At 42.8% G+C, this 22,933-nt stretch overlaps 1 pseudogene; it reads left to right on the top strand.

Moving 5' to 3' along the window:
• Positions 1-4,472: 4,472 nt before the first annotated feature.
• LOC119044017 (60S ribosomal protein L4-like) lies at positions 4,473-20,827 on the top strand (annotated as a pseudogene).
• The last annotated feature ends 2,106 nt before the right edge of the window (positions 20,828-22,933 follow it).

The following is a 22,933-nucleotide window of genomic DNA, read 5'->3' as shown; positions in this document are numbered from 1 at the left end:
CTCTACTCTTCACCAGCTCTGGGAAGAGTGAAGCTGTCAGTCTGTGCAGGTCTATTCTGAACACCGTTGGTCCCCTGAGGGCAGCTACCTGGATTGGCTGTTGGTGCTCAAAATGAGACAGAGAGAGAAAGAGAGAGAGAGAGAGAGAGAGAATACTCTAAAAAAGAAAGCTAATAAGTCATGATTCATGAGGTATGAGTTATCACACACTGCTAATAATGGATATTAGCATCCATTAGCAGACATCCACTCATGGAGATCCTAAGTATCAGTAGGCAAGTTCCTAAGAGAGTTAAGTTCTGATTAGGAAAAACCCATAGGCTTTAGAATAAAGATAGTATCCAATGACCAGTTCTGTAATCTTTGCCTAATTTCTTAACCTTCTGAATTTAAGTTTCCTTATAAGCAGTAGGAGTAATAAATCATCCTCACAGAGTTCTTGTAAAGACCTATGCTACTGTGATATAAAATACTTAGCACAATGCTGGGCACCAAATCGATTCTCAGTAAAGAGTAGTTTTTGTTGATAACCTGGGATGCTTTCAATGACATGAAAGAAGTAGATACCCTAGTGTGACAGCCCAGCCCGATACCCTGACCAACTGGAGAGAGAATAAACCCACTCATGAAATGAAGAGTCGGGGGCCCGCAGTCACAGAAAAATAGAAGGTACTAAAGATGAGTGTGTTGGAAACTGCAGTTTTTCCTGGGATGAGTCCTGCCAAGGAATACTCTTTTGAAGCTGACATCTGCCTATCACCAACCATCCCAGGCCGCTGTGTTTCCTGGAACTTGAAACTTCCAGTGCTAAAGCCACGAAAGTCCTAGACAACCCAGTATGAAGTGGTCACCCTACCAGACACCACACCACACTCCTGAGAAGTGAGAGCTCCACAGCCAGGAAGGGGGATTTTCGGGAAGAGCATCCAACGCTGCATCCTTACTGAGGCAGGCCAGCGGTTGTCACTTGGTGCTCTCCAAGGGACCCAGTGCCCAAAGGGCCAGGCAGAAATTTTAGAAGAAAACTAGTAACAATCAGTTCCCTTGTTCCATTTAATCCTTATATAATTAGCAAAAAAAATTTTAAATCATCCTAATAGCCTTATATTTCAGTCATCAAGTGCTGAATTAAAATGGAATGAAAACACTAAAATTTTACACAGTGCTAAAAATGAACATGTCTAAAATATTAATAGCAACTCTAAATGATTTATAATGGCCTCTTGGGCCTGTTTTATGATTTATTGATGTCATTTTAGCTGCGCCACGGGTGACAGAGTCACCTCGTGGTGTGTGTGCTCTGGTGGGTTTCCAGGCTCATTATGCAGAAAGCCACACACTCAGACCTTTGCTGCGTGCGCCACAGACTGTAGGTGAAGCAGAAAGAGGGAAGATGTGATTTCTTTTATAAATCAAAGAACTGAGGGGCTAAAAGTGATTTAACACTAGTTATTTCTTGTTTACTCTACTTCATGTAGGGCCATACTGAAGTTGTCCTCAATAAATATGAATTTCACAACCTCCCTTATTAATTTATAATGTAGGGTTTTGTTGACAAGAAATTCTACTTTAGATCTAACCTATTCCCCTTTCTGCATCAAGCATAGCACATTTTCTGGAGAATAACTCATGATTTCTTTAGTAGCTCACTTCCCTTTTTTGACCTACTATTCAATTTTTCAAAACACTCTGCCTGCCCCATAGATATTACTGCCCCCAGCTTTTCACTTTGCAATTTACTTCCAGTCTCTCTACAGGTTTTCTAAGATCCTGTTATGGTGCCCAGAGTCTGCTGTAATTAGAACTGGATTTGTCTTTTACTTCTTCCCTGACGCTGTTTCTATCTTTCCATTGCTTCTCCCTCTGCAAAGACTGAAAGATCTCGTTCTGTCCCCTGGACACCCAAAACTTCTCTTCACCTCCTCTCCACTAGCAGTCACAGATGTCTAAACAGCAGTGACATAGGCCTGTATGTTTGGGAAATGGCCCCTGCTCAAAAATTACCACCCCTTCCCTCTCCTGCCCTGCTTCCAAATGCCACACCCCTCATTGTAGGGATATATGGATTTGGCCAGGGGTGGGAGGACTCTGTGAGAGGCCATCAAATTAAATCATGTTGACAACTGCCTGACACCCTACTTGAAACTATAGCCAAGACCCAGAATTCTGGGTAGTATTCATAAACCAGCAACAAACAAACCAACAACCCTTGGAGTCTTTTATGCTGTGTTTACTTTTCTGTATCCAAAATGTGATTTACTTTTTGGACTCCGGTTCAATGTTGCTGACTCATGGTCACTGTATTTTTTTCACTATAGTCCTGATGACTTCTTATCTTCTTCTTATCTTATTTTGGTGACAACTGCTTTTCCTCACTATGTTACAAAACTATAATTTCATAGGTAGTACCCCATCATCCTATGATGTAGTATGTAATTGCTAAAGTTTAAACCCTAACAAACAATTTATCATAGGGCCAAAGGCTAAATAGAGGCATGTATATAAATTTGCCAAAGTTCACTATTTCAGACATATAAAAGAGATGATTATGCTCATGAAGCTATGAGTACACAGTGGTAACTCACTGCGCACCTGTTTGTGGAGTGACTGTATCATTAAACACCTGCCTGGTCATAGATGTCTAGTGAGTACCAGGCCAGGCCTAGCCCGGGATCAGCTGCAGGTCAGTAACTCAGATTAGGCTGAGTGGGAGCTCTCACTTGAGTAGTGAGAGGTGTTGGTTGAGACCTCTTGGAGCAGATGTGGAGTTCACTATACTGGGGAATAATATCTGTAAAAAGAAAAGGAGGAAGTAGGATTGGGTACGGGAAGCCATCACACCATGATTGCAACCTGAAGAGTCTCTGCTAGCCCAGCGAGGAGCTCTGAACAAAGAGTGCCTGTAGGGGGGTCGGCGTTAGTGGGCACCGTCAGGCCTGGGGGCCCGAGAAGATCCGGGCCTGGGCACCAAGGCTGAGGCAGACTTGAAGAAGTTAAGAGCTGGATGTATCAGCTAACTCTACTCTTCCAGCCTGAGCAACCAGTGTTTTCTTCAAAGGGTGTCTGAGTGATGCATCTCTGTGTCTGCCACATGGGCTAAGACAGAAAAAATAAGGGAGAGCCAGGATCCAAATTAAGTATACTTAGCTAAGAATTGTAAACTTGGTGAAATGGCTACGAACCAACTAAGGTCAGGATTTAAAAGGGTGGGAGTGAGTTTTTGAGCTCAGGAGTGACCTGAGCATGAGGTGTAACACCAGCTGGAATGTAAGACCTTCTTTAATGGGTAAGAGAAGCCACAGCCATGGATGGGTCATTCTGGCTGAAAGGGCCAGGGGTGTGATGTACAATAAAAAATATACAAAACATTCCACAGGTGCCTCTGCTTTAATAGAGATGTGACTGAACTTTGGGGAATATATATGGTGTTTGTTCTATGTTCTGCCACTTAATAGGAGAAGCCAAGTGGCATAGACACACCACCGCCACACAAATGAAGCCAAGGGTGGCGGTTAAGGAGGCAAGCTCTGGGATGAAGCAGTCAGCCCAAGCCCAGTACTACCTTTCACATTCTGTGACCTTGAGAAAGCTTTTCATCCTCACAACTCTATTATATGTGAAGTATGGATAATAAACCACACCCACCAGGTAGGGCTGTTGTTCAGGTTAAAGCCATGTTATGCAAAGTGGGTGTCCTGGGCCAGCAGCAGGGCCGCCACCACCTGGAAGCTTGTTAGAAATGCCGGCCCTTGAACCCCATCTCAGGCCAATGGGATCAGAATTGACATTTTCTCAAGACCTGCAGGTGATTTTGTGTACACAGGAACAGTTGAAAAACACTGGGTTCATGATATAATGTACACCAAATGTTTAATACAGTGTTTGGCAGGTAGTAACCACACGATAAATATTACTTGTCATTGTCTTGGTTGGAGCATCATCTCGTGTACCAAAGGGGTGTGGGCTTGATCTCTGGTCAGGGCATGTACAGGAGGCAACCAATTGATGTTTCCCACATTGATCTCTCCCCCCCCACATAAAGCAATAAAAACATATCTTCAGATGAGGATTTAAAAAAGAAGAAGAAGAACCTCAGCTTTCTAATTGCTAAAATGGGGATCACAACACTATCCAACTGTCTGAGGGCCAGATCCTCGTTTTAAGTCCTTTCAAACTGCAGGGGACCCCTGTGGTTCGATCATGGCCATGAAATAGCGGCCACTACTTCACGGGCATGTGTGACATAGGTACTATTTTTAGTGCCATCTGACAGATAAATAAACTGAAACATGCAGAGATTAAAGAACTGCTGGGTAAAATCAGGATTTGAACTTCGGCAATCTGACGTGACAATTTACACTTTCACCTTGTCTCTATTCTTCCCCTGTAGCCAGGCCCTCGAAGAGGGAGCTAAACGGAACCAACCGGATTCCGACACAATCAGTGTGGCCGTTTGTGGCATTTGACTCGCCATGGCGACAGCAGGCAACATTCGGGCTGTGGGTTCTCAGGCTGCTGGCTGTACATTAGAGTATTTTTGAAAGAGTGGAGTTGTGTTTTTTTTTAAATACAGACTTCTTATGTCTCATGTTCAGAGATTCTGTTTCAGTAGTTGAGAAGTGGAGCTCAAGCTTCTTACTGTTTTTTTAAGCTGTTAGAGATGAATGGATGCAGAGTCAAGATGAGGACTGTGTGGGAATGGAGGCTAACAAGCCGCCACTACTGTGTTCAGTGTACGGTAAGTCCAACTTCTCTTTTTTTCCCTGGGACGTTCTTTTTGCTTCCACTTATACCCTCTCAAACTTTAGCATTTTCTCCTTTAATTAACCCATCACCCTTCATGGCAAGAAGTGAAAAAAACAAATTCACATACATCCAGAGTCTTATTTCTGTAAGGCAGTAAGAAGTTGCAGCTCAGTGCAACCGAAGTAAAGACAGGGATGGGGAGGGCCCAGCCCTGCCTCTGCTGAAGAGGAAAGGGTGGGGAGGGGCGTGATGGGCAGGGGTGGGCTCGCCTCCCACCTCCTCATGCTGTGGAGATAGGAACCCACACACATTCAGACGTCCTCTGCAGCGAGAAACCAGAGGTTCTTGAGTCACAAAGTTGGAGCATGAACACATCTTGCATCACTCAGCCCCCACAAGGCAGCCGTGTCCACTTTAAAAGCCCCCAAAGCACCACCAGAGCCCTGGGCACTGTCTCTGCTGCCAGCCTGCTCCCTCTCTTTCCGCCTGAGCCCTTCCTCCTCCACATCACAGCTCCAGCCACCAGAGCTCCAAGGAGGACTAGCACCGCCACCGTGCCCTGGCTGGGAGGACAGCCTGAGGAGGCAGCTCCCCTCTCAGAGAGTCAGGGGCTTCGGCAGCCCCTGGCACTGCACGTGGCATGTGTATCTCTGCTTCTGTCCAGAAGGCACCACCACGACTGCCCACTCCTGGAAGGTCCTGCCACCTACAGACCTGGTCTCCACGAACCCCATGTCCTGGGGACACCCCATGAAGGAGACACTCTTTCAGCTAAAAGTAGATGAACAGAAGCCTCCACACCACTCAAAAAGACAACGAGAGGACTACACCACAGCTGGAAAAGAGAAGGGCGATGTAGGACCGTGCTCAGGTGAGAACGGAGGCACTGGCACCCAGGGCTTGCTCCCAGGCACACTAGTGGAGTAGGGCATCAGGATTTTCTAGAGCACTGCCCACTCAGGCAGGCCTGCAGAAACTATAGATAAAGCCTAGATTCGAAGCAAGCTTTAACCCTGACATATGCAGAGCCTGAGAGCAGTCTGAAAATAGCGACACAGGCTCACCCCAGCCTTGAGAGCCCGGGGCACTGAAGAACATGGACTGTTGACAAAGAGTCTATAAGCAAACTATATGCTTTATAATAGCATATAGTTTGTTGTCTATATCAGTGCTGAGGTTGATCATTAGTTTTAATTCCAGGGTTTGGTTTCGATTGTTCTCCAAAATTATTTTAGTATCTTTATGAAGCCCTCTGTTAAAAAGATCCTCAAAATATTTCACACAGGTAACTGGACCACATGGACCCAAGCTGCACCTTATGTCAGGGTTCAGACACCCAGCTTGAGTGAACAAAAACACCTACAAAACTCCGCCTCGAGCTTGATTTTGTTCTCACTGTATAACACATCACACAGCCACCCCCCAGAGGCTGTGGAAAGATAACAGGTTAGCAAGCAATGGGAAAAAAATCACTTTCTGAGAACAGGGTACTTTGAATTGAAAAAAACATAATGTACTAGACTACTAGAAAATATGTAGCAAGGATCCTAGATTTGAACGGAGTAAAATCAATAGCTGAAATTAAGGGTAGATTTAGATTAAAAAACAAATGTAATTGTTTATAAATACAGCCTTAATTAACATTTATCATTGAATAAAATATTACAAAATTTACTTTGTGTCATTGAACACCTCAGAATTCTTCAGGGATGCACCGCTACAAGGGACTAACCACAGCCGTGAATAATTCATGTGGAATATAGAGCCATAGATTAAATAATTCATGTGGAATATAGAGCCGTAGATAAAAAGAGAAGAGCAGTTGATTGTTTTTTCCCCAAGAAATTGTTAATGTTACATTACGTTTTATTGAACCAAAGCCTGAACATTATTGTTGCCATTATTACCTTCCCTTTCCAAGTGCCATATCTTATTCTCTCCTGAGTTGATACATTCTGATTACTTCTGCTCACTTTAGAGATTTGTTTTTTCTGGTAAAAAAAAAAAAAAAAGGCTTGACTAGAACCTTTCATATTCTAATTTCTTCAGTAATAACCACTTACTATCAAATTTCAATACTCTTTCTTATTTTAGTGGAATCCGTTTGTTCATTCCCACACCTTCCATTTAATATATGGAACTCTCCTGGAGTGCCCTTCCTCCCTAACTACAAAGGACAAATGTGCCTTTCCTTCCTTTCAGCCATGGCTGCAGCCCCACCTCATCAAAGGCATCAGGACAGCTGACGCGTCTGTGCAGCTATGATGATGGCAGGACCAAGTGTGACTGAAGGGCTCCCTGGGTCCAATTCACCTTGGACTGAGCCAGGGAACTGATTTCCAGGACCTCACAACCAGCTGTGATGGAGCAAACAGGCAATTTAGTGAGAGTCACAGATGCGGGGCCTGCTTTGGGCTGTTTGCCTCTCTTCATTTGCAGAAAATCTTCAGTGGCCCATACTGCTTCATGTTTCCTATCAGGCTTATCATTGTTTGTTGAAAGTGTGTTATTTACCCTGATGTATGAATGTAATGATGCACCAAGTGTCTTTGTTTGTTCAGGGATTTGCCTTTATGATTTGGGGATTGGTTGTTTGTTTTTTGTGGAGGGTTTTTTTTTGAGTGTTTTTGTTTCTGGCCATTGTTCAGAGAAACTAAGGTCAGAGCTTCTTATATTCAGCTTTAAGCTGTTAGGCTTTTCTTTCCTACCTTTGATAAAAAGTCTAATTCTACACAGAAGAAATATACAAATTGGATAAAAATTGATCTTTGTGAGTTGTACAAACTGCCTTGGTTTGATAGGAGCAGCTTGAAGGGGAGGTTCGGATACAGAAAATCACGTCAGGTCCAGTCCCTCCCAGTTTGCTCTCCTTTCTGCCCAACCTGTCATCCTCGACTGCTTTAGAAAAAGAACAAAAAGAAAAAAAATACTAAAACTAAATCATGAACATCTTACCCTGGGAGGCTTAAACAACCAACACTTATTTGTCACAGTTCCGGAGGCTGAACAGTCCAAGGTCAAGGTGCCCACAGACTCAGTGCCTGGTGAGGCCAGAGGGCCATCTTCTCACTGTTTTCTAGGTGGTGGCAGAGGCAAACTCTCTCAGAGGTCTCTCTCACAAAGGCACTCATCCCAGTATAGGTAAATAAGCCACCTCACCACCTAGTCACCTCCCAAGGGCCCCACCTCCTAATACAACCACACTGAGGTTAGGATTTCAACACCTGGGGGGACATAGCCTGGGCTGTCTGTTGTTCCTCTGAGGAAGGGACAGTCTTTAATTTGGTCACCAGGCATGTTTCTCTGAAGCATCACTATCCTGAAGTCCAACCTGACACCCTATCTCCTAGATATCTCTAGTTAGACCCCGACATGGGTTTCACCCTTCACCCAGCCGCCCAGAGTCCCGCAATGGGCCGTTTTGAGTGGCTGTTAACCTAAACCAGCCACTCGTGAATGTGATGAAGAGCTGTGCCTGAAGGCAACATTCCAAGTTGCAGGGAGGAACTTTTGAAACCTGCTGAGGAGTCAGTGATGCTTCTGAATATCAGCTCTTTTCACAGCGTGGCTCTGGATGAGTCCCCTTAAGCAATACACTGTTTATGGCCAGGAAGGACCTTGGTGAAGGAAGGGAACTGGGCAGGTTATTATAAACTCCTGGGCACTGCTTTGGAGAGCTTGGCTGTCGCTGTCTCACCCCGCAGTCCCAGGAGACGAGAGAGCTATGCAGGGTGTTGTCTGGAGCCAGGAAAAGACCCTCTGCCCCAGCCTCACCCAAGGAACTGCAGGGAGTTATGTGGAAGTATTTACACCATGGAAATCTGCTGTGCTACAAATCAGACTTTGTTTTCCCCCCCACCCCTGAAAAAGCTGGTTGTCAACCATTTTCCCAGCACACCACTGGACAAGCTCCACCTTGGAGACAAGCTGACTATTCCAGAGCTCTGCAAGGAAGCTCCCATTGGTGTCCACATGCGGGGGGCCTGTGCCCTGCATCCACTCCATAACCATTTTTCAGCACTCACTGTAGGCAGCTCTGACACCTGCTGGGCCTAGAACAGAGAGGATGTCCTACCGCCTCCCACTTCATCTTTTCTGAGGGGCCTCCAACCCAGCCCTGCTGGCTACAGAGGGTCAGTGGGGCCCTTCAGGAACCAGGGGGACTCAGATAGGGCTGATCTGCCTGGCATGCAGGGAGGGCTTCATCAAGGAGGGGCCATCTCACAAAACCAGGCCTGGCAGGAGTCCATGGTCATGGGGGCTGAAAGAGCAGCTGCACCACTAGGCTCACTGGATGCTGGCTGCCCTGGCTGCCCACTGGTACTGGATGTAGCAGCCACAGATGGAGCCACAGAACACATTATCCATTCTCTTACCATCCCTGTGCCAAGAGCTCTGAAATCAAGGTGGGGGGAGCAAACAGAAGACATACAAAAGCAATTATAGAAGGTGCAGTAAGCGTGCCTGTGTCACAGTTGGTTCAGATTGCTTTTAAAGTTTCCAACACCAGGTATCAAGTTCAAGAGAAAGACCAACAATGGAATTTATAGATGCTACCATTCACTATAAAGATATGTAGTTGTTATAGTTGTTAATTAATTTAAAATGTATCCATGCTGTCAGAAAAGGTAAGGTTTCATTCTTTTTTTGGCCGAATACATTTAGTCCATAAAAACAAGTAACCAGAGTTACTAGTGTCAGAAAAGTAGAGATGATATCAGTAAAATATAATATACACTACTGATATACACATTTCATAGACTGTTTCTTAAATAAAACCTAGCTTTGCCCCTGGAGGGTCCCTGGTATCACACTCAAACCCTAGCATCCATATAAGCAGGAAATCTGTTTATCTCTTGGATTCCCTTGCCCCTTCCATACACATAGAAATTTCAGGATGCTAAATAATCTCAGGAGGGAATTCTGCTAGTATCTCTCTCACTGCTTTGATACTTTGGAGTCAAATGTGCTCCCTTAGAGCTGAAGAAATTAATAGCAGTTACTGGAGCTGGTGGGCTTAGCGTGAGCAGGCACAGCGAAGGCAGGTGAAGCAGTAGTAGCTGAAGCCTGGACAGCCTAGAGTGGCTTCCTCTGCCTGGGGCTGCAGTTTCTGCTGGAGTTTAAATAGGATCCAAGTGATTAACTGAGGCTGGTCTTTGCCAAGACACCCCTTGCCCAGCAGGTTCCCTGGGTTCCAATTCCTTAGTTCCTACTGCAGCTCTTTCAATTTCATTTCCTGGCCTTTTTCCTATATCAGGTGCCCCATCCTGGATGCTGGTACTAGGGATGTCATGGACTCAACACCACCTGACCTCCTACTTATTACCCCTTAGAAATAGAGGCCCCTTCTATTTTCAGACCCCAGCCCAGGTTCCTACTCTATCACGAAGTGAGTGAAAGGGGAGGAAAAACTCATCAACCGTTATTCTTATAGGATCTCTAACCCCTATACCCTAAAGTCTTTTAGGTACAAGGCAATCATCTACTTTTATGTGCAGTGCTTTCTTAGAATGATGAGTAACAGCTAAACGTGAGAATTTTGACTTCTTGGGATCAATTTCATGTGGGCTAAAAAAACGCATTGAATTACATATTCATGTTTACTAGTGGTGAAAGTGGTTGCTTCTTATGATGAAGAAATGGTGGGACAAAAATCAGAAAACAATTATTTTTCATAAGACAACAGATGAAACTCTTTGACTCTTTAAAATACAACCATTTATAGATTTTATAATAGAATATACAAAAAATTAAGAATAAAATCTACTCTGTAAATTTTTAAAAGTTTTGAAGATTCCAATGACATATTTCATAGAACTAGAATAAATATTTTGAAAATTTATATGGAAGCACAAAAGGCCATGTACAACAACAGCAATCCTGACAAAGAAGAACAAAGTTGGAGGAATCCCACTAATATCAAACTATATTATAGGGCCATAATAATCAAAACAGCGTGGCACTGGCATAAAAACAGGCACATAGATCAATGGAACAGACTAGCGAGCCCAGGAATAAACCCATGACTTTACAGTCAATTAATATTCTACAGAGGAAGCAAGCACATACAATGGGCTAAAGATAATTTATTCAATAAATGGTGTTGGGAAAATTAGATATGTTCAGAAAAATGACACTAGACCACCTTCTTATACCACATATAAGAATAAATTCAAAATTGATTAATGACTTAAATGTTAGGCCCAAAGCCATAAAAATCCTAGAAGAAACATAGGCAGCAAAATCTCTGACATTGCTCATAGCAATATTCTACCAGGTATAGCTCCCCAGGCAAGGGAAACAAAAGGAAAAAATAAACAAATGGAACATCAAACTAATGGGTTTTTGTATAGTCAAGGAAAACATCAACAAAATAAAAAGACAACCTAAAGAAAGGGAGAACATATTTGCTGATACATCTGGTAAGGGGCTAATATCTAAAATTTATAAAGAATTTACAAAACTCAACACCAAAAGCAACAACAGCCCAGTTTAAAAATGGTCAAAAGACCTGAATAGACACTTCAAAGAGGACATACAAATGGTCATTAGACATATGAAAAGATGCTCAATGTCACTAATCATCAGATAAATGGAAATTAAAAATCATGACGAGATACCATCTCACACCTGTCAGAATGGCTATCATCAATAAATAAACAGGTGTTGGTGAGGATGTGGAGAAAAGGGAACCCTAGTGCAATGTGGGTGGTAATACAGACTGGTGCAGCCACTGTGGAAAGTGATATGGAGTTTCCTCAAAAAATTAAAAATGGATCTACCTTTGACCTGGAGATCCTACTTCTGGAAATATACCCAAAGGAACACAAAACATTAATATGAAAGACCATAAGCACCCCTATGTCATTGCAGTGTTATTTATAATCACCAAGACATGGAAGTAGGCCAAGTGTCCATCAGTAAATGAGTGGATAAAACAACTAAATGAGTGTAAATGAGTGGATTTACACAATGGAATGCTACTTGGCCATAAAAAAGAAGAAAACTTACCCTTGGCAACAATATGGATGGACCTGGAGAACATTATGGTAAGCGAAATAAGCCAGTCAGAGAAAGACAGACGCTATGATTTCACTCATATGCGGAATCTAATGAGCAAACAGAACTAACAAGCAAAATAGAGACAGACTCATAGAGAAAAGGATGACAGCTAAGGGCGGGCTGGGGGGAGGTCAGAAGGTGGGGGATTGAGGGAAAAGGAAAAGAGACTCATGGGCATGGACAACAGTGTGGTGATTGTGGGGGAGTGGGGGAAGGGGACTAAACGGTAATGGAAGAAGCCACAATAAAAAATTAAGTAAAAATAAATAAATAAATAAAGCTTTGAAGAGAAGTCAGTCACATATATATACTCAGGAAAAAGAATGGCTTCAGAACTCCCAGCAATCACAGAAGAAGCCAAAGGCAATGGAGAAATGCTAATTTTTGAGGAAAATAGTTTCCAAATTAGAATTCTGTTCTCAAAATCTTATGTCTTGCAGTAGAAATCAAGACACCTTTAGAAATCTAAGACATATTGACCAGGTGAGTTTGATAGAGCAGAGGTTACTCCAGCCTGTTGTCTGAATGTTTGGGCCCCTCCCACAAAAAATTATATGTTCAGATCCTAACGTGCAATGTAATTATGTTGGGTGGGGGGATGTCTTGGAAGGTGATTAGGTCATGAGGGTGGAGCCTCATGAATTAGATTAATGCCCTTCCTTTAAAAAAAAGATTCAAGGAAGCTCCCTTGTCCTTTCCAATATGAGAGGGCTCCTTGAGAGGTTGGCAGTCTGCAGTCTGGAAGAGGCCCCTCACCAGAACCCGAGAATGCTGGCACCCTGATCTTGCATTTCCAGCCTCCAGAATGATGACAATTAAGTTTTTGTTGGTTTTATGCCGCCCGGTGTGTGGTATTCTGTTAGAGTAGCCTAAAAGACGGAGACACCAGTTTAAGCCGAAAGGTGCAGTTATGAGGTAGAGGGAGCATACGGGCTGAGGAGGAGAAATAGCCCAGGCACCAAGGCGTGACACCCCGGCACCCAGCACCCGAGCCCCGAGCTGCCTACCGAGGGAGTGCTGCCTTCCACGTAAGCCGCGAGGCACCAGTTCCAGCCTCTGCCTGCGCCGGTTCGGTGGACAGCTCCGTCAGGTGCTTCGGCCGCCCTGTGGACTCCAGAATCCTGCCGCGCTCCCTTCCCCAGACCTGCGCCTGGCAGGTGGAGGCCTCAGGCCCTGTTCCTTCCCCAGGCAGTCAGCGCTGGACCCGGACTCCGATTCTGACACACGTGCTACTGATTGGTGGAATCAGAACCACATGTCTGCAATCAAGCAACTGGAAAACAGTCTTTGTTAAAGATGTAGCACTCACGGCCCCGGTCCGGTAGCTTCATTTCTTAGAGCATCACCCCAAGTTATGGGTTTGATTCCCAGTTGGGGCTCACACAAAAATCAAACGATTGCACAAACGAATGGAACAACATACCAACTTATTTCTCCCCACCCAAAATCAACTTTTTTAGTGTAGAATTTACAATGTAATAAAGTGCCTAAATGATGGGAAGGGGGTGTTCAAAATTTTGAGGCAGCCTGAATCACAATGACCACTACATGCAGACTTGAATTTTTATCTTATGAACTCTTTCTCAGAAAACAGCCAAAACATGCTAGTTTCTTCACCAAAAAAGGGAAAGAATTAAGAATCAGGGGGACACAACATTAGATAATAGGAGAACAAACACAGGGAGGCCACAAAGGAAGTTGCTAAGATGATGATGGAGGGAAGACCCAAGCAGCACGGGTGTGAGCTTGCACAGGGGGATGCGGTGGGCGAGGGGAAGAATCAGATGGATTACCTGATGCTTTCACCTGTACTGAAAGTACCCAGACAACTGAGACCCCGGAGATGCTTTCTCAGTGCTGCGGGTCCCACCGTGGGAGGCAGGGCAGTGCTTACATCAAAGAATGGAGGATAAGAAGCCTGCAGGGCTAAGGGGCACAGAGGCCTACTGAGCAAGAGAGGGACAAGCATGAGTCTGGGCAGAATGGGGAGGAGAGGAGGAATGCAGGGCCGGAGGCGGGGCTGAGGAGGCGTCAGGCTGACATAGATTTACTGGGTCTCAGGACCTAGCGATGGCCTGCAAAAGAGGCAGCTCCTCACGAAGGCCCAGCATGGCCGTCTGCAGACTGTCGGCCTGGAAGTCATAAAGTTCTGGAGCCCTTCTAGGAGCACCCAGGACCTCACCATGCTCCCTAAGTCCACTCTGGCCCCCACGCTTCACCCTAAGTCTGCTGGGGAAACACAGAGGCTCTCCCAAGTGGTGCCCTGATCCAGCTTTGCCTCAGGTTGATGGGGACAAGATAACTCAAGTGGTGGCCACCATTTCTCCCTTCCCCTGAGGTGAGCCCAGGAGCCTCCTGCTTTGGGGGCCTCTCCTAGAATTCTACTTCCCACTGAGGCACCACCCACCAGGGCTAAAGCTACTCATAGTGCAAATGTGGCCATCTTTTCAGCCTCTTTTCCCAGCATTAGCTCCTGGTATTTATTCCTAAAGGGGGAGGCGGTCCCCAGCAGACTTGCAGCTGCCCTTTCTCCCTCCTGGCAGGAAACTCCAAGCAGGTCCCGTAAGCTCCACTGGGTGCAGTCCCAGGTACCAGGAAGGTGGGCACTTTGGAGGAAAAAAAGAAAGGGGGGGGGAAGATGTAAGTTCATTCAGAGAATTGGGTAACAATTTGGGGAGGAGAGATAAATACTAACTCTGAGAAAATATAATCTTAGCATGCTCCATGTCTCAGGTGTGGATAGCATTCACGTGGGCACAACAGTGTAAGCGCAGTATTGACAGCGGAAGCAGCCATGCAACTATGCAGGCAGGTTGGGATTGTAAGGGAAAAATAAGCAGTTGCAAGCAGTACGTCCTCATCTCATACTTTAGGAAGCCAAAGATAACATCTAACATGAAAGAAATCAAGAACCAGTAATATAAGCTGTGTTAGAATGTGGAAGTAAACACCAGAAGAAAGGTCTTTGGTTTGTTTGTTTGTTTTAATGTCAAAAATTGTTACCTTGAGCCCTGGCTAGTGTGGCTCAGTGGATTGAGTGCTGGCCTATGAACCAAAGGGTCACCAGTTCAATTCCCAGTCAGGACACATGCCTGGGTCGTGGGCCAGGTCCCCAGTAAAGGGCATGGGAGAGGCAACCACACACTGATGCTTCTCTCCTTCTCTTTCTCCCTCCCTTCCACTCTCTAAAATTAATAAATAAAATCTTAAAAATTTTTTTTACCTTGAGAGGGCAGAATTTTGGAGTAAGAAGGGATGAAGACTGCTGTTTTCTCCCCAAGTCTGATTTTACATATAACAATAAAAAAATGTAATGCAGAAAAAAAGTGTCTGCAGCCTCTCTCCCTAGAGATGCATACATTCGTCCCAAGCTCTCCGCTGTCCTGCGGTGCACCTGCCCAATCTGTAAACCATTCTGCCATCCTGTCGGGATGACAGACCACACCGGCCACTAGTTCCTCTCCGAAAACCAGCCCTGGAGAAACAGTAGAAGCCAGAGGGAAATTTAGATTGGAGGAATTAACAAGAAAAAGTAAAATAAACTGAAATGCTGTGCGAAGTCCCTGGGGAGCCTGCAGACTCGGGAATTGTTGTACGGGGATGAGTGGGGGGTGGCAGAGGGGAAAAAGGAGAGAAGTCTTCAGCCTGGGCAACAGCAACCACAGGCGGCTGTGAGGAGAGACGTGAAAGAACAACTTTCTGTTCTGTGCTCACTTCTCTCCCACAGTCACAGCCTGTCAATCACCGTGGAAACTGGCAGGGGGCAGGAGGGTACATGGAGGGCAGGGCAAAAGCCCCGCGGGAGGAAGGGGGCGAAAGGGTGGGTGCATACCGACCAGATACCCGTGGGTATTCACTGCCGTACCCCTCCCACTCCAAACCCCCATGGAGAGACCGTTCCTGGAAAGTCGAAAATGGTGAATACAGACCGAGAGCTGCTTACTGACGGGGATACAGTCTAAGAAATGCATTTTTAGGTGACTTGTCACTGTGTGCACATCACAAAGTGTACTTACAGAGACCTGAGTGTACAGGCCACTACACACCTGGGCTACACGATGTGTAGCCTATTGCTCCTAGGCCACAAGCCTGTAAAGCATGTCACTGTGCAAAACAACACAAGACTAAATCAAACACAAGAGAAAATGATGCAGTCGAGAGATGCAGTAAACAAATATATGAGGCTTCTGCCAACATACACAGCACACTGCAAACTTTTTTATAAGTAGAAAGAGTGCACTCTAAAATAATAAAAGTGTAGTAAATACGTAAACCAGTAGTGTAGTCACTTATTATCAAGTATTATATGCTGCACATAATTGCATGTGCCACACATTTATATGACTGGCAGTGCAGCACGTTTGCTTACTCCAACATCACCACACACAGGTGAGTAATGCATTGCACCTGACATCACTGGGTGGTAGGGATTTTCAGCTCCATTAGAATTAGGAGAGGAGATGGCACAAGTAATTAAAATAATGAAGATGAATCTATTAAGAGGTTAAGGCCGATATCAGCAATATGAAGCAAGAACAAGAAAACATAAAAAAAGACCCCAACTGAGTACTAGTTATGAAATATGTAATAGCTGAAATGAATAAAGCAACAGATAAGATATATAGCAATATGGATATAGGTGATGGCATAAATCAGTGAGTTTGAGGATCAGATAGATGGGAAACTGCCCTAAACATCAGCAGGAAGGGCGAAGAGAGAGAAGAAAGCTGGGAGTCATGGTGGCTGCAGGGAGAAGAGCTGACGCCTGGGCAGGGACTTGGTGCTGGCGTCAGCTTGGCTGAACTTCCTGTGCATTTTCAGTCACGATGGGCCGCACTCAAGATCCCTGGGATAGTGTTCTAACTGATCACCTTTCTTCGTTACCTCTGGGAAATTCTTTAATTCTTTCCATGTCTTTGATGTTTTTAAATTTTATTCTGATTTTTCTTATATCTTTTTAATTTTTTTCTCTCGTTCTAGATATGGATGCATTAGAGTCCAATCAGAGAAGGCAGACCATTAGGAGATGTGTGTGTACAGAGTAACATATAAATACACACATATGAGTTTATTACGTTATTTGTCAGCTAGGAGGAATATCAGATATTGATATGCTTAAGAGTTATTAGGAATAAGTAAACATGAGTAAGAGTCTTAAAGGCAACCACATTTGAACAAAAATAGAATAACTTTTGAACTAGCAAAAAACAAACAGAAAGTATAGTAAATTGAAAACACGAGATGAGGTAAGAAAAACAATTTTTAATGTAATAGTAATGACAATAAATGTAAATTAAGTTAACTCACAAATAGAAAACAGCCTTGGCTAGTGTAGCTCAGTGGATTGAGCATGGGCCTGCGAACCAAAGGATCGCAGTTCGATTCCCAGTCAGGGCACATGCCTGGGTTGCAGGCCAGTTCCCTAGTAGGAGACACATGAGAGGCAACCATACACTGATATTTCTCTCCCTCTCTCCTTCCTTTCCCCACTAAAAGAAAAATAAGTAAAATCTTTAAAAAAAAACAAATACTCTGATAGTATTAAGAAATAAAAATAAAATAAAAAATATCTTGTCTTTGAGAAACATTCTTAAAACCAAAAGACCCAAAAAGGTTAAAAATAAAAAAGTAAAAGACCAAAAAAAAAACTCATGAAAGAAATTTGTACTAGTAATTATAACAGTTGAAGAATTTAAGGTAAAGGTAAACAAAACAACCAAGTGAAAAGATATAACCATCATGAACTCATGCATGCAAATGAATAACAGGTCACAGTAACTGACAGCATACAGAAACTTACAAACACCTGCAGTTTTAACACCCAGCTGTCAGAAATGTATTACACAAAAGAATACCATATCTGCCATGCACAGTGCTCACCTTTTTGCCCAAATTTCTGAGGGAAATATAAGGATGCACATTATATGTGGGTATAATGATTACATACCATGGGTATAATAACAGGCATAATAATTCCATGTATAATGTGCACAAAAATGTGGGTGCTCATTATACACAGCAAGATACAGTAAGCAGATTTTTATCTAAAAAATATAATGAGCAGGCTTATATTATTACTTATATTATTTAGATCTTTGATAGGTATGTTCTAATGGCATGGTGTGTACAAATAAGATTTTTGATATATATGCTATAAAAGTTCATGCAATAAATAGCAAATATACATTTTTAGGAGTATGTACATATGTATGAAAGTTTATTAGGACTACAGGAGATCTCAGAAAAGTCTCTGGAGATAATATCATGTAGATTATATCTTTCAAAGATAATGAAATAACATTAGAAATGAGTAACAGCACTTTTTAAAATGTCATATATTTTTAAAATACCATGGTATTAAATAAGTCATAGGTCAAAAATGAAATTATAATCAAAATGAAGAAATATCTAGAATTAAATGAACATGAAAACACAAAATGTATGGGACATATCAAAAGAAGTATTTAGAAGAACATTTATACCTTTCAATATGTTTATCAGGAAACAATAAGAGTCAAAAAGAAATATGCTCAGCATCTAACTGAAGAAGTTATAAAATACAACATCAAGGCAAACCCAATGAAGAAAAAGGTATAATAAAAGAAATAAACAATATAACAATTTAGCCCTGGCTGGTGTAGCTCAGTGGATTGAGCACGGGCCTGCGAACGAGACAATTGTGGTTCAATTCCCAGTCAGGGCACATGCCTGGGTTGCAGGCCGGTTCCCTGCAGGCCAGTTCCCAGCAGGGGAGGCACAAAAGGCAACCATACATTGATGTTTCTCTCCCTCTCTCCTTCCCTTCCTCTCTAAAGATAAATAAATAAAATCTTTAAAAAAAGCAACAATAATAACAATATAATAATTTTTAAGTAGAGGAAATTAATAAGACTAAAAGCTCTGTTTTTGAAAAGATTACCAAGGGAAACCTGGTAAGTCTGATAAGAAAGAAAAGGAGACAACCTAAGTAAGTAAAACAGGACCAAAAAAAAAAAGATAAGGAAACAATTATAGATTTCAAAACAAACATAGATAAAATGGATAAATTCCTGGAAAACATATAAAATGCCAACTGGTACAAGAAGAAAAACAGAATTTAAAATATGAGGGGGACTCAAAACAACCAGAATTATCTTGTGGAGGGTGGGGCCCTTATAGTACAGGCTTCCCCCACTAGGTGAGAGTTCCAGGAACCCATCTGTGTCAGTGCACCAGCTGGCGTTGTTGTGAGAGGCTGAATTCAGCTTCAGTAAATTTTTTTGAAGACACTTTTAATTCCTTTGCCCATTTCACGATGGGTGATTTATGATGGCACCTGCCCACACTGCACTGAATGTTCCATAATTTTTTTACAAAAAAAACCCAGCATAAAAATGGCATGACCCCCATGCTCCAACCTTCCTATTCATCTGATCTTGCCCCCAAGCAGTGTTTTCTTATTTCCCAGAATAAAAAAAGTCCTCAAAGGGACAGTTTTGCCAGTGTAGAAGAGGTGAAACAAAAAGCAGCAGAAGCATTAAAAGGCATCCAAGTTGAAGAGTTCAAAACCTGTTCTGAGCCACAGAAAAAATGGCTCTATAGGTGTATTACATCAAATAGAGAGTACTTTGAAGGTGACTAAAGTTTAAACATATAAGAATAAATACACAGTTTAAAAAAATAAATTAGTTTTTTTGGGTCCCCCCTTCTAGGCTCGCAAGAAATTCAACTGGCCATTAAAACTTCAGTCTTCTCCTGGGGGAGCCACCAGGCTGAGGGGCGTGTGGCCTGTCCTGCCCACACCGTGGTGGGTGCTGGCGCACCGACATCAGTGTGCTCCAGATAGGGGGAACCCTCCGGAGGAAATGTCACTTTGTGTTCAAGGCTCCCATTTGACCAGATATTGTGAACTTTCTTCACAACTTGTGCAAAGCCAGCAGACACACAGCTCCCTGTTGTCAATGAATTAGCAGAGCTGCGGCTTGAATTCCCAGAGTCCGAGGTGGTGGGACTCATCGTCCAGCCAGGGTGCTTTTAGACATGTGTGTCATGTGGGCCACATGTTTACACTCACAAAAATCTAGTGCTGTTGGCACTGCCGAATGAACACAACTCAGAAGTGATATGCTGTCTGTTCTGTCCTTCCGTCCTGGCTGCCTCGACGTTATCATCACTCGTCATTTATGAAGGTCATAGTATTGTGGAAGTTCCTAAATTTCCTCTGGTCGTTGAAGATAAAGTCAAAGGCTACAAGAAAACCAGGGAGACTGTTTTGCTTCTTTAAAAACTCCAGGCCTGGAATAATGTCAAAAAGGTTTATGCCTCTCAGCGAATGACAGCTGGAAAGGGCAAAAGGAGAAACTGTCGTCATATCCGGTGCAGGGGACCTTGCGTCATGTACAGTGAGGACAACAGTACCACCAAAGCCTTTAGGAACATTCCTGGAATTACTCTGTTTAATATGAGCAAACCGAACTTTTTGAAACTTGCTCCTAGTGGGCATGTGGCCGTGTCTGCCTTCGGACGGAAAGTGCTTTCCACACATAGATGATCTGTAATGGTACTTGGCGTAGAGCTGCCTTCCTCTACAGTAACTATCAATACAACCTTCCCATGCACCAGATGCTCACTGCAGACCTTAGCAGAGTCTTGAGAAGCCCAGAGATCTAAAGAACCCTCCGTGCACCATGCAAAAAGATTCATCACAGAGTCCTGAAGAAGAAGCCACTGAAAAAACCTGAGAATCATGTTGAAACTAATCCCATATGCAAAGACCATGCACCGGAACACCATTCTTCTCCAGGCCAAGAACCACAGGCTCCAGCTGAATTAAGCTGGAGCATCTGACTAGAAGTCAAATCAGATGAGAAGGGCATTCCAAACAAGAAGCCCATGGTAGGAAAGGAAGGAAACAAGTCTGTTGGCACATCAAAGCAGAAAAAGCCTTTGGTAGGGAAAAAAAGGCTGTAGCTACTGAGAACCCAGCAGCTAAGCAGAAAACTGCCCCCCACCCACAGAAGAAAAGAAGCCTGAGGCATAAACTTAAATGTGTTCATTCCATAAAGGTCAAATCATCTTGGACAGCTAATTTTGAATAAAAATATGATCAATAGCAAAACAAACAAACAAACAGAAAAACAGCAAACAAAACTTTATCCCAAAGATCTCTAGAACGGAGTGCTTTTAAAATGGACTCAATCCAGTTTTGAAAAACACAAATCCTATATTATATATGTTGTTCCAGAAAAGGCAGAAAGGAACAGTAGCTCTCAGTTCATTTTATGAAGCTAATACAATCTCTCTTTCCTTCATGCTTCTGGATTTTGAGCCATGGTTCAGGAAGTTGTCCTCACTCCCGGGTTATAGAGGAATCCATCCACGTCCTTCCTAGTACATGTAGGGCTTCATTTCATTTTCACGTTTATGTCTCTGATCCATTTGGAATTTGTTCTGCCCTACACTATAAATAATAGATCCAAATTGCTCTGTTCCCATATGGCTACACAGTGGTCTGCTGGTGCTGACTCACGCCAGCTCAGGTGAACTGGTTGTTAAATTTTCAGAAATTTTGTGAGCTGATTGCTAAACATAGCCATTACCAAATAGATCCTATAAATTTACAATGAAATAAATCATGTTAAAGACAAACCTCATCATTTCCTAATTATTTTCATATATTTTTTCCATCAAAAAGGCTTTTGAGGTCATTGACATTTCCAGAGTCCATATGGTAGAAATACTACAGGATGATATTCTGCTGCATATCTCTTCTAATCTGATAGTAAACATTATAATATAACATGGAATTAGCTATGGTGGAAATATTTACACCACAGAAGCTGACAACACTAAAGTCAGGGCTTCGTGCGTTGTTTTGTTGACTGGGCTGAAAGGCCAGTAGGCCAAATCCAGCTGATCACTTGCTTTCATAAATTAACATTTACTGGAACACAGGCATACCCATTTGTTTAAGCATTGTCCATGGCTTCTTTTGTGATATAATGACAGAGTTAAATACTTGCAACAGATACTACATAGGCCTAAGACCCTAAGATATTTCTTACCTGTCCCTTACAGAAAGTTCACCAGCTTCTGGTGTGGACTTCAAATGAAGGTGAAAATGTTAGCAAAAATTAATCTTCAAAGTGCATCATGAATAGCACAAAAAATTGAAGAAATAATGTTTTACTATTTAAAAACTATTGTCTGATTCAACAAAGAAGTCACATCATTGACAAATAAGTCACAATTGAATATTATATCTTTCTCATTTTACTTCCACCTTACTCATTAATATAAATGAAAATATCTACCTACATTCATGTGAAAAGTATACTCATCGGTTGCAACGAGGGGTTGGTTTTGGATAAGAGTTGAGAAAAAAATCAAGAAAGCATTTTTTAAGAATGAATTAGCTATGTGGAGTTTATAATATTGTATTGCTCGTTGTACATTCTTTCTGTCAGTAAAATTTGTAATATATGTATATGTCTGTTAGTCGTATTTACCAGCTCAACACTGGCTACACAGAATCTCAATTTTATTTGTTAAAATGTATGCTTTGGTTTAAAGTTAATACATTGGAACCATTATCTGTGACACCTATCCAACACTATAAAGCAAGGAACAAGTTTCAATAATTTGGTCAGCTGAACACCTTTGACAAATATTACACTAAATTTCCCTAATTGTGCTAATACTTCTATAAGAAACCACAGTCTTTTCTCCATTATTAAAAATACTTATTTTTATGGTACTTGTCTTTCTCTGACTGGCTTGTTTCACTTAGCACAATCCTTTCCATGTCCACCCATGCTGTCACAAAGGGTAAGATTTCTTCTTTTTTATGGCTAGGTGGTATTCTGTTATAAAAACGTACCAGAGCTTTTTTATCCACCCACCTGCTGATGAACACTTGGGCCATTTCCCGAAAGTACCATATGATTTCCTTCGTATGTGGAATCTAATAAACAAAATGAACTAATGCGCAAACTAGAGACAGATTCATAGATAGAGAGCAAGCTGACACCCGTTGGGGGTTGGGCTCAGTGGAGGGAGTGGAGGGATTGAACAAAAAAAAGGGATAAAAGAGAAATCATGGCTACAGACAACAGTGTGGTGACTGCCAGGAGATGGAGGTTGTGGA

This window comes from Artibeus jamaicensis, unplaced genomic scaffold (assembly GCF_021234435.1).
Source record: "Artibeus jamaicensis isolate MK-2021 breed Jamaican fruit bat unplaced genomic scaffold, CSHL_Jam_final contig_402, whole genome shotgun sequence".
Lineage (NCBI taxonomy): Eukaryota > Metazoa > Chordata > Mammalia > Chiroptera > Phyllostomidae > Artibeus > Artibeus jamaicensis.
This window is presented reverse-complemented; position numbering and strand designations above follow the sequence as displayed.